Source organism: Fundulus heteroclitus, chromosome 11 (assembly GCF_011125445.2).
Source record: "Fundulus heteroclitus isolate FHET01 chromosome 11, MU-UCD_Fhet_4.1, whole genome shotgun sequence".
NCBI classification, from domain to species: Eukaryota; Metazoa; Chordata; class Actinopteri; order Cyprinodontiformes; family Fundulidae; genus Fundulus; species Fundulus heteroclitus.
This window is the reverse complement of record NC_046371.1, coordinates 2,051,559-2,069,795: the sequence shown is the minus strand read 5'-3', so window position 1 is coordinate 2,069,795 and position 18,237 is coordinate 2,051,559. Positions and strand designations below refer to the sequence as shown.

At 40.7% G+C, this 18,237-nt stretch overlaps 1 protein-coding gene and 1 long non-coding RNA gene across 6 annotated transcripts in view; one reads left to right on the top strand and one right to left on the bottom strand.

The window, feature by feature from the left end:
- Positions 1 to 18,237, top strand: part of cadm1a (cell adhesion molecule 1a) — a 523,695-nt gene that overhangs the window by 369,165 nt on the left and 136,293 nt on the right. The gene's annotated exons all lie outside the window — the stretch shown is intronic.
- Positions 11,433 to 18,237, bottom strand: part of LOC110368754 — a 30,661-nt gene continuing 23,856 nt past the window's right edge. Inside the window, exon 3 of the long non-coding RNA XR_002428374.2 lies at positions 11,433 to 11,604. This is a non-coding gene — a long non-coding RNA (uncharacterized LOC110368754). The remainder of the gene's footprint in view (positions 11,605 to 18,237) is intronic.

The following is an 18,237-nucleotide window of genomic DNA, read 5'->3' as shown; positions in this document are numbered from 1 at the left end:
AAAACAGGTTACTACTTAGGTGTTCTATTAAAATAACATTAAATAATAAATAATTTAGCTTCAAATAAAGTACTTTATCTTGACTAGATTATAAGTCAATCATTTCATAGTCAACGTTGTCTATATGACACTCCAAAAGTGAAACTATAAAACTGTGATACTAATGCAGTTTGTCCTGGTGCACCTAGGAGAAAACGTTGGACATAATGTAAGGATCTTTATATCTTCTTTACGTGTTTCTAATATTTATTTGATGAGTCAAAAAGGGTGTTTGATATTTAATATTTAGTTTTTCTTCTGATGGTTTTATATTTTTGAGGGTGTCCTTTAAGGACGCTTATTTTTCATTTTTCTATTAGTATTTTAATTTGTTTTAGCATGTTCTCATTCTGAGTGTCGCACCAAACTTTCATTCTGGTTCCACAATAAAACTTCTGCAGTTGTTTTAGGGACATTTTAGCAACTACAAATGTCAAAGAGTTTCTTTGAATTAAGGCTTAGGGCTAGTAAACAGTCATGGTCTGATTATCTGATATTGAGCCCAAATAAACGGTGCATTCGGAATACTTTATTTCCTTTTCCTCTGAACACATTTCAGTCTGATCAGGGAATTTTGCGCTACTGTCATTAACCAGCTAACAAGCAACCAGCAGCATTAAGCTAGCTGTCAGACAGACTGGCGGTAAAGGCTCAGTTATAGCCGTGCTTCGGGGTGTCGCGCAGGAATCCGCTGGCGGCGCACAAACCAAGCGCAGTCGCTGCTTCCTCACTTTGAAACCCTGCAAACGTCAGATATTGTAAAGACTTACCCTGCTGTTGAGTTTCCTTCACCCTCTTCAAAGAGTCCATGTTGTTTCAGCTCCTGTATCACCGTCTTGGTGCTCTGGTGTCAGATCAGTTTTGCAAAGCTTGCATTTTACTTATTTTCTGGGTTCTGTGAGGAACAAAGTGCCCCCTATCTTTTGAGGACCAAGTTTGAATCGTTTTCAGTGTGTCGTCATTTGTGGAATTGACTAAATTGCCTTTGAAAATCCCGCCTCTACCGCTGCCTCGCTCTGTTCAACTGCAGCCAGTCAGCATTGACAATTAATTAATCGCACAACACAGCAAATCCATAATGACATTTTAACATTTTATGATGGACTCCCAGTTTTGGTCCGTGAGGCAGACACCCCGTCTACTTTTAAGACTAATCTTAAAACTTTCCTTTGTGACAAAGCTTCTAGTCAGAGTGGCTCATGTTACCCTGAGCTATCTCTATAGTTATGCTGCTATAGGCTTAGGCTGCTGGAGGACATCAGGGTCTATTTCTCTCACTCTGCTGAGTTCTCCTACTGCTCTCCAATCTGCATTGTTTGTTATTATTTCAGCTTTTAACTTTTTGTTCTCTGTCATTTTTTAGAATTTTTTTTCTTTTTTAAAAGTAGCCTAAATCTGGCAACAGTTTTTATAATTAAGGCTATAGCATCATTGGTGCAAATGTAGCAGCCGATTTCTAGATTTAAGTGACAAACAAAAGGGTTTCTGCTTTACCACTTTTGGATTTTGGGGGAAAACATCACTTCCTCCAATCAGACAATATTAAAGACCTCAATTTCAATTTTCATTTAGTTTTTATTGGCACACCAGAAATTTCATTTTGAAAACAATATCTGAACCATAAATGTTCAGATCAGCCTGCATGCTCCAGCTCCATCACACATTTGCATGTTTTCTTGTTAGAGGAGATATTTCCCCGTGATCTTCACAGACTTTAGGTGAAAATGGCTCCTAATCGCTTCCTGTTTGCTGCAGTTTCATGACACCGACCATGTGAATTTCTCTCAGACTGGATGTTTGGTCTCTTCTGAACCAGTTTGACTTAGATTACTTTATTCTTTTTCTTTTCCTGTTAAGATAAATGGAACATAGCAAAAACAGTTCCTGTAAAATCAAAATAAATGCACTTCCTGTAATAATTATTCAGAAATTAATTTACTTACCACCCTGTGCTCGTTACGTTGTAATTTATAGCGGCTCATGTTGACCATTCAGACTTGGCGGCAGCAGCTTTTCATGTAGATCTGGAGAATAAAAACGTTCATCTAACTCATCTTCAAACCAGAACCAGTGGAACACACAGTGAGAAGATGATCACTATGCACTGCAAAAGGGAAATAAAAGTAAGTAACATTTTCTTGAAATTAGTGTATATTTTCTTTGATTTGAGCAGCTAACTAAGACTAGTTGCCAATGGAATAAGATTTGTGCGCTTAAAATAAGAACAATTCATCCCCATCATCTTATATCAAGTGCAGGATATCTAATTAACTAATTTTAGGGGTTAAAATAACAATTTCACTGGGTAAATCAAGCAAAAATATACTAATTCCAATTTTTGCAGTGTGAGGCAGAGAATAAACACGCCTTGCCTAAAGTTATTGCAAGGATAAAATAAAATTTGTGATTCAGTCTCAAATTCAGCGTTAACAGGTTTAAGTATGTGCATATTTATATTTCTAATGGAGTACATTTCACACTACAGTTTCCATATATGATTCAATGCTGATTTCAATGTCAAAAGATCAAGAATTGTAATTTTCTCATGCTAAATTAGGCTTATGAGCAAAGATGGTTCGGCTTACTACAGCGTCAGATACAGATAGTATGCGTTCGATCAGAAGAGGCTTACTTTAAACTCTAGACTCTCCAGACCCGACTTGGACTTGGGGCAGAAGACTTGGACCCTGAGTTTCTTGAGAATAACGACTTGTGAAAATTGTTGCCTCTACCTGAGCGGACTGTGGCAGACATTTATCCTGATGCGAGCTGGTTAGACGGCTTTGAGTTGTATAGACGAGCTGCTGAAATCAGAGCCAGCACCAGTGTCTCTATTAATCAGCATAAATCAGACGTAGCACAGTCAAACATTTTGTTATTCGGCTGGAAAGTCCTACGGCTGGGTCGCACTCATTTCTCACACCGCTAATCCTTCCTGAAATAGCAATCATGTCCTGTAACGTTGTAATGTTGTGTGTGTAATTTAAATAGGCTTCTAAAAGAGTTTTATCTGAAACTTCTTGGTTTTAAAGATGCAACACAGGATTTCTTCCTTTGTTGTTTTCATGGTTGCGTCACAGAACAAAAGGGTTTAAGCAGCAGATAAGTGAACAGGATGAGCTAAAAGATTCATAGCATGACAACATCTGCAGTTTCCACACCTGACCTCAGCAACACAGTCAGCTCCGCTTTTGCTTATTCCTTCTTCTTATTTTCCCTGCTGCCTGCGCTGAAATTAGTCGCTTTGTAAATTCATTTTATTCGTGAAGCATATAGAAAATCAGCTCTTGTGCCTTTTCTTTGTCAGCTTGACCCTAATCAGGTGGTCAATGGCGTAGTGTTGAAAAATATTCATACTTTTTTTTCACTTTGTGCCACAATGAAAAACTTCTCCGTATTTTATTATGATTTTATGCGAAAGATCAACACAAACTAGTAGATAATCATGAAAACGAAGGAAAACAATGACAATAATAAAAAAAAGTTTACTCCTCTAAGCAGAGACAAAATCAGAAAAAACAATTGTCTTCAGAGTGGATGACGTCCAGCTGTACTTTAATCAGAGTCTAACTGCAGTCGTTCTGTTTCTGTTCTCAAAGTTCTTTAGAGAACGTTGGAGAACAACCAGTTCTCCTATCAGTACTAGGTGTGGACAAGTACTTAATCACAAAAAAACATGGGATCCCTAAATCAGAATATAACTTGTGTTGCATCGATTGCAGACGTTTTTAATTTCATATTCTACACATCTGCTTTTCTGCTTTCTATTAGATCTGATTGTCATGAGCAGGTCTGACAGTCATGCTGGATGGATGTGAATTATATCTCTGCAGGTGTTTGGAGCTCTACTTGCTCAGAAATCTCTGCTGGATGGAGTCAGTCGATAGAGATTCATATTATTGATAATTCCAGATGATTAAGGAAAATTGGGTAATTTGAATTGCTTCTGTGTCTCCGTTATCATATTCGGGCGACTTCGATAATACTTGGAGCTCCAGGTTTAATTATGGTGTTAATAAGGTTTGGACTCATTTCAGATTTCATAATCTGCCAGAGAAGATGGAGGCTGGCAGGATTTGTACAAAATGCAGCTTTTTAAGAGCTTTCCGCCAACATTGCGGTCCAATATGAAACATTACTGGCAGTTATGCTCAATGAACTTGTTAAATTTGCTGAAGAGTCCTTTCCCAGAAAAAAAAATCTGTCTAACTGCTAAACTGTGCTGAGTAAAGAGAATAAAAGGACATTTCTTCTAATATAAAACTCACATTTCTGGGGTTAAAACGGCTACATTTCCATTCTTTTCTAATCCTACTTTTAGTGATTTAAAACAAGCGTCCGTTCAGATTTATTCACATCCTGGTTAAAGATGTATTTAAAGTCTTCAAATTAATAATATGGCAGCAGCACAACCTCACAGTGATGATGTGGTAAAAATCCAGCCAATAATTAGAGTAGATGTGTTTAGTGGGGAATAAATTCACATATTAAGCATAAAATGGTTTGAACAAAATTACTGGTGCCACAATAATTGATATCCTTAAGAATTAATATAAAATAAATGTAAATGAAGCATTTTAATGATATCCTTTATGCTTAACATGTGTCAATGAACTGACACAGATCGCAGCCAATTTTCAAAACAGGAAATACAAGAGAACATGCTTTTCATCTAGGGCAGATGGTTGTGGATCTGAAGTTAGTGACTGATGGAGATTTAGGTTGATTTAAAAGCGTCAGAGTTAATAAAATTACTTTGTGCTGATGGATTTGTACAGAAAAATGTCTTTATAGGAAAAGTACACTTTTATACAGATGACACCATGCTTTGTTTCATTTGCTCTGTGCTGACGTAAATCTGCTGCAGCTATCTCTGTGTATTTTAAATTCAGTTCTAAATCTAAAAGTAACTAAATACATATTTTCCAGATCACTTTCGTATCTCAGATATTGCTTGTATTTCTACCAGGTGTGCCGACCTTTTCCAGAGCACTATCCTACAAATGTGGGAGGAAGCCGGAGCACCCAGAGAGAATTCACACTCCATGCAGAAATACTCCACCGTGCAGCCCTAGAATAATTCACCAGACACAAAATCAACTTTCTTCACCTAAACCTAACCTAGATCCTCCAGAAAACCTAAACAGACGAGTCCATCAGAGAAACGGGGCTCTGGGTGATCCAGACATCATCAGCCCACACCCGTCTCTCTGTGTGAGGTAAACCTTGGGAAGCATGAATCATAAAAATATCGTGCCTGAACAGGTGTTGATGCTGCATAGAGACAAAGAAGAATCATGAGATGACAGAAGGCCAGAGGAACACTGCAGTGGTTTCCTCTTCCTGTCATTTCCTTCCTTCCACTGACCCCAGTAAAGGCTTCCTGCTTCCTTTTGTTTATCTGCCAGAAGATGTAGCAGCATCGCCCTCCTCCTTCATTTCCTCCCCTCCCCTCTCCTCCGTCTTTCTCCTGAAAGATATTTCCAAACGAGTGAGCCTGAGCCACAGCTGCCTCTCTGACGCATTAATCACTCGGCCGCCACCCACCTCTCCCGCAGACACGCGTTCTCTTGTATAACCTGCCAAACTCACACGGACGAAGGCGCGCTCCGGCGCCGTGCGACGCCAACACGCGTCCACGCACGCCGCTCCCAGCGTGGCGCTGGAGATGAACCCACCCGGAGCATCCGCCCACCACTTCAAGCGATCTTGACTTTCTGCTCTGAGCCAGCTCCCTCTTCCCTCCATGCGGCTCCCACATGACCCTCCATTTTCCTGATCATTAGCGACACCGGCAGAGAGCCGCATCCCATCCATCCCTGACCGCCACGCCGCTCGGCTCCCTCGCCACTCCTCTGTTTACTTCTCCATTCCTTTATTTGATTTCAGGGCAATGCCTCCCCTCGGTCTGCTGTGAGGAGACAGGCAGAGGAAAGAAAGAATGGGGGGGGGGGGGGCATTATTTTAGCTGCCAGTTTGCAGAAATATTAATGGAACATGACCAATCAGGTTTATGTAAAATGTAATACCAAAAAAAAAGGAGTTAATGAGCTCATGTAGCTTGGTATTACAAAGTCAGTTTTAGGAAACTAACAGCTTAGGTAAGTGTATCTAAATAAATGAGGATAACAAAATGTTATTTATGGTAAAATTCTGATTATTTGGGCTAACATGTATTTAAATACCAAAATTTAGTTTATCCTAAAATCAGTCGAGCTGCTGATTCGTGAGCGGTTTTACTTCACGGTGAATCCCTGACATCGTGATGGACGGGATTAGCCTGCGGTTCTGTTCAGGAAGCCCAGATTGCGTCCATATCTCGTTTGCATCGTTGGTTCTGGTGACTTTCTTCTTCTTGACGTTACGCCGTAGACTCTGTGGAGGTTAAACGCCGGGACAGCACGGTCACTGAAGTGGTACCGGTACTTTTGGTTGTGTGGGCCGCTGCCAAGTCTAGTTTGACGTGACTGTGGCTCAGTGGGAAAATGATTTGCTATCACCAAGATGTAGGTTTGATTTCAACTTCTTCTTGCTACATGTCGACGTGCCCCTTGGCAAGGCACTTAAACCCAAATTATCTAGCAATCTGGGTCTAAATAATGGATGGATGGATTTCAGTGACTGAAATAAACTTTCTGACGATATTCACGTTTATTGAGCTGCATCTGTGGCCGTCTATCCAATCATACAACAGTTTCTGCTTTACAACCACAGTCACTGACAAAGGCTGAGGAAAAAAGGCACAAACGTTGTATTTTGGCAAGTTTGGAGCAATTTTTTTTGTTTTTGTTTTAGCATTTCTACATTTTTTTGTGTAGTGAAACTCGGATCATTTTCTAACCAGAACTCCCTGAACGAAGAGATCAATTAGCTCAGTGTCAACCCATTCTGGTTAAATTAATGCAAAGTCATTAAAGTGAAAATCAATACCAGTAATTCATTATAACTACTCAGAGCTGCCAATAGGTGACAGTTTATCACGAAGGCAGTTTATCATCAAAGACATTATTAAAAGTACATTATCTAATATGACATCCGTAAAATTTTAATCATTAAAAGTCACTGGTTCATCTTCATTGACAACTTGGCATTTCATGGGATGGGAATTAAACCAAACAGCAATAAATTAATTTTAACAATCCACTTCTTAAATTTTTCAAACAATCCTAATCAGATGATAATGTAAACAGAAACGATAAATATATTCTTTGAAATTACTTTGATACTGAGAAAACAGATGATTAAAATCAAATAATAATAATATCTTATTTCCTTTAAATCCAGGATATTTTAACTGAGTCATTCATTATAACCACCATTTTTATGTATATTTAGCACAACACATCCTGTTGATGGATAACTGATTCAGATCAGGGATTAGCAGATTAATGCCTTCATACTGGTGAAGGTAGCCATGTTTCCCCGTTCTCTGACATTTTCAACAGTTGGAGCTCAGTCTGAGGGAAACTTGCCGTGTTTCCTTTACAGATCTGCTAAAACGGTCAGCAGGGAAAGATTTTAGAGATTTGAGAATTTAGAGAGTTGTACACAAACAAACCAAATCTCTAACAAGCTAAAAATGACTTTGATTAAATTCAAATAAAATAAAAACGTATCATCCAGCGACAATGTAACTAATCTTAGAAACATTATACACTAGTGGAGGCTTTGATGTAGCAATTAGCAACATTTGTTAAGTGGATTTTCATCAGCCTTTGTGTCAACATGCGCAGTAGAACCCTTAAGACCTTCCCTCTAAAATGTCTAGTTTTTAAATCATTTCATGTTTCTTTATAAATATACGATAATCTGATGTTTCTGAAAACGGTGCATGAAAACAAGCCGCTTGTTCCGGCGTAATCCTCCTCATCTGTGCATACTTGTAGAGTTTGAGTTTTTTCTTAAAGTACTTTCATACCTTTAACTTTTACTAAAGTTATGGTCCAGGGTTGTGGAACAATTGCATTTGCAGATTTGTAAAATTTTGGGCCAGCTTTGCCAACAATAACAATGTTTTTTTTAGCACTGTCCGTCTTCCTTTTAAATTTAGGTTGCAAGGTTTTCAGGGCAAACACCAAGATTTTACTGCAGAGTGGGAATACAGGCGAGGCGTTCAGGGCACAGGGGAGAGATCGACAAAACAAGGCACCGGGTGGCTCCTGTTGCTGTTCAGCTCCTTCAATGTTCTCCCTCACGTCAGACGGAAGATATCAGGGAAAATATCAGGAGGGTTTTAGGCGAGGCTTTAATCTCCGTCTTAAGCTCTTTGAAGTGACTGTCGTCTGCATTTCTTGGTAGCTGGTGATAAACAAGCATCAGCTCCCACAGCTCCCAACCCCGCCGCGCCGTCAGGCCTCTCGACTCAAAGCAGGAAGGTTCTGAGCTCAACCCTGCCGGTTCCTCTTTCTTCTGGCTGTCCAGAGGAGCTGGTGTTCCCTGCGTGCTGCCCGCTGTCAGCTGCTCTTTAAGCGGGTTCCACCTCCTGCTGAAGGACCGAGGCTTATGCAGCGACCGAGCCTTTCAAAGCCTAGCTTGATTAATAGTTTTGCTCGTGCAGGGCTCGGTGGTGTGGCAGATTGATCGGCTACTTTGAAGCACATTAATGCATGCAACGACAAAAAAGAAAGCACATAAATCAAAATCTGATCCTTTACTCGTCCCAGGGATTGATTCCACATGTTTAAAGGAGTGAAGATGTTCTGGATATCAAAGCAATCACATGAAGGTTTTTTTATTTAATATTAATCTTACTAAGGCGCTGCTCCTTTAACTCGGGTTCTCTGCTTCCAGCTGCATCCGTAGGAACGTTCAGGGTCCGTTTTGCTTTTTCTATCGCTCTCATTGGCCGTTCCAGGAAATAATTACTAAACAGTCACAGTCCACGAAACGCCAACATCTCGTTCCACTGACGAAGCCTCTGATTGGCTGCTCAGGTGTGCCTCAGAACACACCTGAGCAGCCAATCAGCCAAACCTTTTAAATGAGTGAATTTTGCTCAGGGACTGGCAGACTTTAGCTGTCATTCAGTTAATAATAAGTGAATAATAATAATTATCAGTCAATAATTCAGTTTTTGGAGCAGTTTTAGGTGCAGCTGAAGCTGTCCAGAAGTCCAAGGATGATATTTTAAAAGGTTTTAGAGGAGGTAGTGTATGTTTCGACCCCGTTTTAACACATTTATATTTTTTTCCACTTCTTATTGGTTTTATTATGCACTATTAATGGATTAATGTGTGAAACATTCATTTTATGATGCATAAAAAGGAGAAAGTTCAGTCATGCGTGTGCGAAAGGTTTAATATTAGGTGTTTTTTTTTTTTTTTGTAGCTTTTCCTGTAAATCAGAGTATTGTACTCCAATGAAAGTGGTTGAAATTATTCATGACATTCAAATCTCTGGAGCTTTTAGTTTAAATCCAGTTAAATAAACCCGAAGGCTTTCAGCGACAATGGAAACGATTTAGCATCACAAATTTGTTTCCTTTCAGATCCGAAGTTGCTTTTGAATTTGTTGTTAAATCTTGTCACCATTATGAAAACCTTCTTCTAACATTTGAGGAGACTTTATCGCCGACCTTGGTGGGCTTCCTTTGTGTAAACCAAATTACAAACATCTATTTTAAGTGCTCTTGATATGAAGTGGCCTTTAGAAACTAAAAGAGCATGTGAATTAGTCTGAAAATGCAGCTGAAGGAGCATCGGTGCGAAAACTATAAAAAAAAACAACATATAAATGAATGCCATCAGTTTTCTTATGGCTTCAGCTCTAAATTATAAGGTGGAAGTGATGAGGAAGCATGCTGCATCATCATCATCACTTGTACCTTATAATTTAGAAGGAATTGATGACAGATTTACTGTAATTAAAATCAGCTCAGTGGAACAGCTAACATAAATCTTCCCTCTCTGAATCAATAAAGGGAGTGATGGTCTTTTAGTTCGTTGAACATTTTACACCGTGTCACGGCTACGGCCCAGTTGGAAATGGATCTTTATGCTTTACAGAGGATAGCTTCCCACATGTGTTGAATTTATGAGCAGCTCGTGGAAACAGCGTCTACACCTGAGCGCCGGTGTTGGTGCGTAACCGCCGCCGCTGCACGCCGCTCCCTTACAACATCAACCCAAAGGGGATTTATTGCTGTGATTCGACTGCTTTCAAAAATCAAAACACTTTTAAGATGGAAAACACTGGGCCCAACACAAAGTATCTGTCTTTTTATTAACCAGGCTGTTTGCCTTCGGAAGCACAGATGTCTTCAGCATCTGTGCTTTTACCTCTGATTTACGGATCTCTGGGAGATTTTACCCAAGTTTCTTTGCTTTTTCTCCGTGGTTTCCACGCAGGCATGATCAGCTGACCCATTTTAAACATGCATTAACATACATGACCGCTTTGCATCGAGCATTTATGGTTGAATCTGGGCGTGTGGAGACCAGAACCAGGTACGCAAAGGTTCAGGTACAGCTGGGATCTATAAAGTGCTGATGTGTCAGCGCATGGTTTATTAATCAGATTTTATAAATCTGGACATTGTGGGGCTGTCATGGTTCCCACGACTGCTTACATCGCTAAAAGGGAATTAAAAGTAAGTCGAATTTTTTTTGGAAATGAGTGTGTTTGTCCTCGGTTTAAGCAGGAAGTTTAAATGAAAAAGATTCTGGCACTTAAAATAGGAACAGCTCATCTCCATCATCTTATTTCAAGTGCAGGATATCTAATTCTCTTATTTTAGGGGTTAGGTTCTTATTTACCGGCTGAAATCAAGGACAAATACACCCATTCCATGAAGATTTTACCTATTTTTCTTTTCTTTTTTGCAGTGTAATGTCTTATGAAGGCCTGGGACGACGCCTGCAAAGTGCTGGGTGGCTTTGGTGGCACATTCACTGCAAAAATTTAACTAAAAATAAGTAAAATGTTCTTAAAATTAGTGTATTTTTTCTTGATTTAAGCAGGTAAAACAGATGATCTGCCAATAGAATAAGATATTTACTCTTAAAATAGGAACAACTCATCTCCATCATCTTATTTCAAGTACAGTATATCTAATTATCTTATTTTAGGGGTCAAAATACTCATTCCATTGGCAGATAATCTTATTTACCTGCTCAAATCTAGGACAAAAACACTAATTTTAAGAACATTTTACTTATTTTTAGATCAGTTTTTGCAGTGTTCAGAACCATGTTTGTGTCTTTTAGTACACTTAGGACAGCAGGGGGCTGTTCAATCTAAACGTTTCAATAAATCTGTGCCTTTTAGAGGCAAAAAAGCCGGTAACCAGCTCTTTAAGCATGATTATTGCAGCTATACACTCTTTGTGGGTTCAGAATGTCAGGCACATTCAAAGCTTGTGAACATAAGCTGTTATTGCTGAGAAAATAAACACATTCATTTGTAAAATTTGTACTTTTATTGCAGCTCCGTGTTAATAAATCTGTGTGCGGTGGGGATATCCGTTGTTTTCCTCCCACCAGTCGAGTCGGCTAGTCTGGGATTCGTTTCAGGCTCCTGACTCTTTGCTTGAGTAGTTTATCTTGTTTACTTATTCGTTCTCTTTCACTGCAAGAGAACACAGAGCAGGGTGATTATTGAAATCTGACATGGCTCTCCCCTAAAACACTCCTCAAGTGCTTTTTCATACCAACTCACCACATTATTACGCGGAATGTTTCACAGCCTTTAGAAACGCTCTGACCTGAAAGGTGCCGCGCCACAGAAATCAACGGTTTCCAGTCGACACACACAGAGACTCGCAATCAGAAAACATGTAATCATGCATGACTCAGGTGTGCAAAGAAACAGCAACACAGAAGCACCCAGGGCCGCGCGCCTTTCTGCAGCGATTTGTCACGTTATCAGCGGGACGAGCGGCGAGGAAAAAGGGGGAAATGATTGGGTTCGACTCGCTGAGGAACACATATCCTCTGAAACCCTGGAATGATGCTGAGGATCATAATCTGTTCATAAACTGACATGACGTACAGTTAGACGCTAAAAAAATAACGGTATCATATATGATTACGGAATATTGCATCGTGTTCCTGATGGATGGGTTAAATGCAGAAAACAAATATCATTGGAATGTATATTGCAGTGACAAGATGATTAAAAAAAATATTTATTAAGGCAAATGTCAAAGTCAACGTGTCGATGCAGGTTGGCGTGATTCGGTCGTGGTGGCCGTCTGGGTGACTCCTTCTCTGACGGAGGAAGCTGGTTCTGTCAAATTGAACCCAATAATTTTCATTTTGGTTTATTTGCGGGGGTTTGGGCCCCAGGACTTGACTGTGCAGCTTACGCTAGGATCTGAAAACGCCTTTTTGACACAGAGATGGTTAAATAGCTCTGGGAAAATAACCGAAAAGATTAACTACTGTTTCTCTTTTATTTGGTCAGAGTACAGCTCACTTTAGGCCTTGCACATGACGCTTTAGGTGGTTCTTAAATAATAGCAAACTTCATACCCCTCGGTATAAAGGGACATAAAGCATTAAAATAATTCACGCTTTATTTTATTTGCATGATGTCACCTGTAAATTTAAGAAAAATCTTAATTATAATAATAATTTTCAAGGCAATGGAGGTTTTTCCTTCGCGCTAATGGATGTTTTTTCTTCCCACTGTCGCTTCATGCTTGCTCAGTATGAGGGATTGCTGCAAAGCCATGGACAATGCAGACGACTCTCCCTGTGGCTCTACGGTTCTCCAGGAGTGAATGCTGCTTTTTGGGACTTTGAAGCAATCAACTGGTTCCCTTATATGGGACATTTTTGACCAATCTGTATAATATAATTAATTTTGACTTTGTAAAGTGCCTCGAGATGACATGTTTCATTAATTGGCGCTATATAAATAAAATTGAATTGAATTGAGTTAAATCAGTAGTCCCGGGTATTGGCAGCCCAAATATTTCCTGTTGGTGTTGGCTTCTGTATCAGCTTCAGTTTATTTTGCTGAAGATGAGGCGTGCCGTTCAAGCAAAAACAAATATATTTCTCTTTAGAAGAAAGGAAATGGCCTCAACCCGAAGCTGCTCATCTGATTCAACCAGTCATTCATTTATGAAAAGCGTAGATAACTAAATGTGTGACAAACAAGGCTGGCATGCACTGCAGGGAGGAAGATAAAATCTCCAGATCTCACCGTCTGCCGTCAGAAGTTTTATTTTTTTTTCAGCTGCACCTTTTAGCCAAAGTTGAGCCTTTTTTAAGCCGTCCTGACCTGAAAGTCGGCATTTATTCCATTAGCTCCAGACGTGGTTATTGTAAAGCTCTCTATGTCAGTTTCCCAGTTGAGTCTGAATATACGACTCTACGTATGCTGCAATCCAAACAGGTATCAGTGTAAAAGTAGCCGCCTGACGAAGGAAATGAGCTGAAGCCGTATCAGTAAAGGTAGACGACCTGCCAACGTACATTTATTCTCATTACTCAGCAGCCACATGTGCCGCAGCATTCAGCCGCCGGCCTTCACTGCTCTGCTCGGCTGTGGCGGCTGCAGACGATGCTGCAGATGTGATTATTGCTCGGGACACAGGCGTGCATCATGAGCACGCCACGACCAGCAGAAAGCAGTAAATTGTCCGCCGTAAATACATAGTTTTACTTGTTCCTAAGAGCTCTGCTCCACAAATTATTTCTCTGACAGCTGCAGCAGCGATGATGACCTGAGTGTCTGGATGTTAAGCCCCGTAATTTGCTTGTTTCTAAGGAGCCATATGTTTGTTTGTTTTTTTGCAATCGTCTGAAGTGGCCCTGATAAATATTTATCCAGGCTTTCTGAAGGTCATTTAGAGTTTTTTTAGCTGCTTTTCCAACACTTTTCTGTCCCTTCTGTGTGCGGGACCGTGACAGCACATTCTGCAGAGTGGTTTTAAAGATCAGGGAGGAGGGCAAGTGGAGAGCAGAAAGACAAGCGACCTCCAGCAGATGCACAGAATCTGAAATTCATCTCTTAAATAAATAAGACGTGAAACAGCAGGACCTGAGAGATGCATCATCCATCAGTCGATCGCGTCCTCTGGGGCGTTTTCAGGGAATAACAGTTTGGGATTTACACTTGTTGGTGCTAGAACCCGGTTTTCAGACATGAACAGTGGCTCTTACAGCTCAGAACATTAGAACATCTTTGGAAAGTTATTTTATTCCAGTTTAACTAAAGTGTAACTTAAGTATTATACAGATCCAGTACACACAGATTGATAAATGCCAGTTCTGGTATTTCTGTTTCCCAAAAAATGAGAACATCAAACCAATAAAAAGGAATTTTTAAATCCAAAAACGATCGCCTCCACAACAGACTGCTGACTCGACAGTTATAACGGCCGCAGAAGATGACTGCTTAAATACTTGGTTGCTAACACAGCGTTGCATGTGTTTGGCAGGTTTATTGAAAGAACAAAAGGTGGCATAAAACAAGCCTCTTCCAGAGGTAGATAGCGCCAGTTCATGAAACACATCATCTCAAGTCTCTTTCCAAAGTCAGATTCAGTCAGATTATACAGATTGGTCAGAAAGTTTCCTCTCTAAGGAAACCCAGCAGGTTGCATCAAGTCTCTCCAAGCAGCATTCACTCCTCCTGAAAGAGCGTAGAGCCACAGTGGACAGTCGTCTGCATTGTTGATGGCTTTGCAGCAATCCCTCATACTGAGCATGCATGAAGCGACAGTGGAGAGGAAAACTCCCCTTTAACAGGGAGGAGAACCTCCAGCAGAACCAGAACCAGGCTCAGTGTGAACGCTCATCTGCCTCCACCCACTGGGGCTTAGAGAAGACAGAGCAGAGACACAGAAAGCATAGAAGCTCACATTGACCCAGGAGTACTTTCTATGGTAGATGGTAATAGAGGATGATCTGCCTCCCCTGATGATGTCACAGCTAACAGAACGCCAGACCAGGTTTACCTTCTATGAAGAGAAAAATGACAGAACAAAAAGTTAAAAGCTAAAATAACAACAAACAATGCAGATTGGAGAGCAGTAGGAGAACTCAGCAGAGTGAGAGAAATAGACCCTGATGTCCTCCAGCAGCCTAAGCCTATAGCAGCATAACTATAGAGGTAGCTCAGGGTAACATGAGCCACTCTGACTAGAAGCTTTGTCACAAAGGAAAGTTTTAAGCCTAGTGCAGATGCTGTGTGATGTACCAAGGCTGCAGCTAGCCAGCGCACCTTTTTCCGTCCACTCAACTTTCCGTTTTATTCATCCGGTAATCTCAGAACCACGTCTTTGTTGTTCAGTAGCTGGATTGGCCATCATCGTTAAAATTCATTCTGTGCTGAACTTTTCATATATCTCCCACCGTCTTGAGCTGCACCAGCATGCAGCGGAACAACTGAAAGGGAAAACGGAGATCTTATCCCCGCAGTGACCAGCCTCAGCATTTCTGCCGTGAGAAGAGGACCTTCTGCCGCCCGCTGGAAGGCCTGCCGTGCTTCTCCTGACGCTCCTCTGACAGCGTCCTGGGCGGCCAGGGCTCATGGTGTTGTCGGCCATTAATTAGCGCGGCGCTCCTCCGCCTCGCCGGATCGTCCTCCAGCATGTCAGACGTGTTTATTTTGCACAACAGGAACAATTAAGCAGCTGACAAGGCAGCCTCATTTAAAGTCCTCCCCAGCACCTCCGGCAGCTTATAGCGCAGCTTAGCAGACACCTTGCAGCCCCCCGCCGCTGCCTTGTAACCTTCGGTGGGTGCCTTGAAATGCATTTTGTTGTATGTAAGACGTATTATCATAACCAGATGCCCACGCTGCCGCCCACCTCTGCGCATCTTGGAGGAGCGAGGTTGGCTCCTGAATATCAAAGACACGGAGGTTCATTTAGCCGGGGCTCTGTTTGGGCCACCGAGGCATGCTGATCTGAATCTCATTTGTTAAGCTGTCTGTCCTTATCCGTCAGCATCAGACGAGGCAATTTCTCCCCTCCCAGCTCGTCTTCCCTGCCTTTTAATGGGCAGGGATGTTTAGAGGTGCTTTACAGCTGAGGTATGCAGATGAGGCGTCCGTGCTCCTCCCCAGCCGCTAATCTCTTCGTTTTAATTGCTCATTAAACTGCGCCCAAAAAATTCGATGGGAAACGGAAATGCGTGTTTTTTTTATATACTTTTACATGTATTGATTGTCATGTTAACATCTGTCAGCGTAATTAGATGGTAAGCTGAGCTCACATCTCATTAAAAGCGGATTTGTCTGATCACGACATGATATTTGACAACCTTCAGCCTCTTCGGTGAGTTGTTTCCTCACTCGGCTCCACCTGTTTGCGATAGATGTCGTGTTTATTAGCGGAGATGCTGCTGCAGCCTGATCTCTTATTAAATTAAATTAAAACTAATCAAAAGCAGTATTGGGCCGCAGAGACTGAATTGGCTTGCAATCCCATCTACTTAACATCAACGACCCGCGCTGCGTGTGCAATATTTGTCTCGGATTGTGGAACGTCAGGCTGAGGCTTGGCCGATCTTACAGGTGTGACTCTTCAGGATTATTGGTTTGTCTTCATTTTCCGTCAACTTTTCCACATTTACTCGCATGACGGCCACAAACCACGGTCTATTTATTTAGATTTTGTGAGACAGGCCAAGACAAAGCGGTCCTGCTCTCTGCAGAGATTGTGACACCACCATCCTCACGTCTTTGCAGTAGAAGCATGTTGGTGTGGAAGATGGTGAGGGACCTCACACCATCGCTGAATTCAAACTCAACCCTTTATTCAACCAACTTTTCACCAAAAGTCCAAGTTTTATAAAAAGAAAAAAGCTCTTTGTACTCTTTGAAGGGGGCGGAGCGTTCCTGGGTCTGCGTTGTGATTGGTTGGGAGGATGTAATGATGTAATATTCACCTTCATGGTGTTGTGCCATAATAACGCCATGATAATAATATTTGATAGCGCCCGGATGTAGAATCACATAAACAAAGGCAAGCGATCATAAGGTTTAAACGACTTTACTGAGCAAATCAGTCTCTAGAATATTATTTACTCAAAATAATGTTCTGGTTAACTTGTGCTTTGCATTGTGAATGGATTGAAATACATGCCAAATGTTGTTCTGAATTAGTTAAGCTAATTTAACCACGATTCACATTCTTTAAGGTGAACTTTGGTTCTTTAACTTAAACAAAATATTATTTCATCCAATAATGTTTTGTTTACCTTGGGCTTTGCATTGTGAATGGATTGAAAGACATGCCAAATGTTTTTAACTCCATTCCATGTTTTTAATCAGATCTGCAGTGAACAAGGATTCACTGACTTATTCTGATTATGATCAACCACTTTTGTTTGTTTGTTTTTGCATGTAAATAGTTCCTTAGCTTCTTTTATCTTCATTTTGCTTAGTAGTTTAGTTAAGTTTCACTAGCCTAGTAGAGAGGATTTATTAATCGAAATATAGTGTTAATTCAGGTAAACAGCAATACATAGTAATGTTCTCTGGATGTTCATTTTATTTCTGTTATTAAATTCTTGAACTTGAAAAGAAGTTGTCACTCCTTTATTCTATGTGTGAGCAGGTTTTGCTGTTAAAAGATCGCTAGTCCTTGAATTTATCCCTTTCAACCATTGCTATCAGCTTAAGAGCTGATCATCACCAGACAATACTTAACAGACAGAGAGTTATTTATTAAACAATTAATAACTTTAAACAGTGTATTTATTGCACAACAATGGCTAGAATGCAAAAGGAAGGAAAAACTGTTCTTCTATTGAACTTTTTATTTTTTCTATCCATCGATATTCATCGTTATTGAATTATGGTCCAGCTCTGGTTCAAATCACATGCCGACACATTTAAAGTTTTCTATCCTTGGTCGAATGTAAGTTATCCCAGGACGCAGAGAACTAAATGTTTTAATGCTGTTCTTGCAGCTCATTCTTCACATTTTTACCAGCGCAACACTTATTTGGTGCTTTTATTTAGAAATGCTGCTGTGGGACAGACCTGCAGGGACTTGAGTTCTTCTGATGTGCAAAGTGTCCTGGCCAGAAAGAAGTGTGTTCTTGTTCTTGCTACCTCTTGTGAAAGAACATTCTGTTCCGCTCTAGCTGAGTATGTGTAATGTTTAATAGGGTTTTGATCCCCGTTTTGGGGCCTGAACAGCCTGATCCATCAAGTCATGGACTCCACTAGAAAGCGTGCTGAGGGAACCCGGCGCCAAGATGTTAGCGGCAAAACGTTTAACTGAGAGAGAGCCTC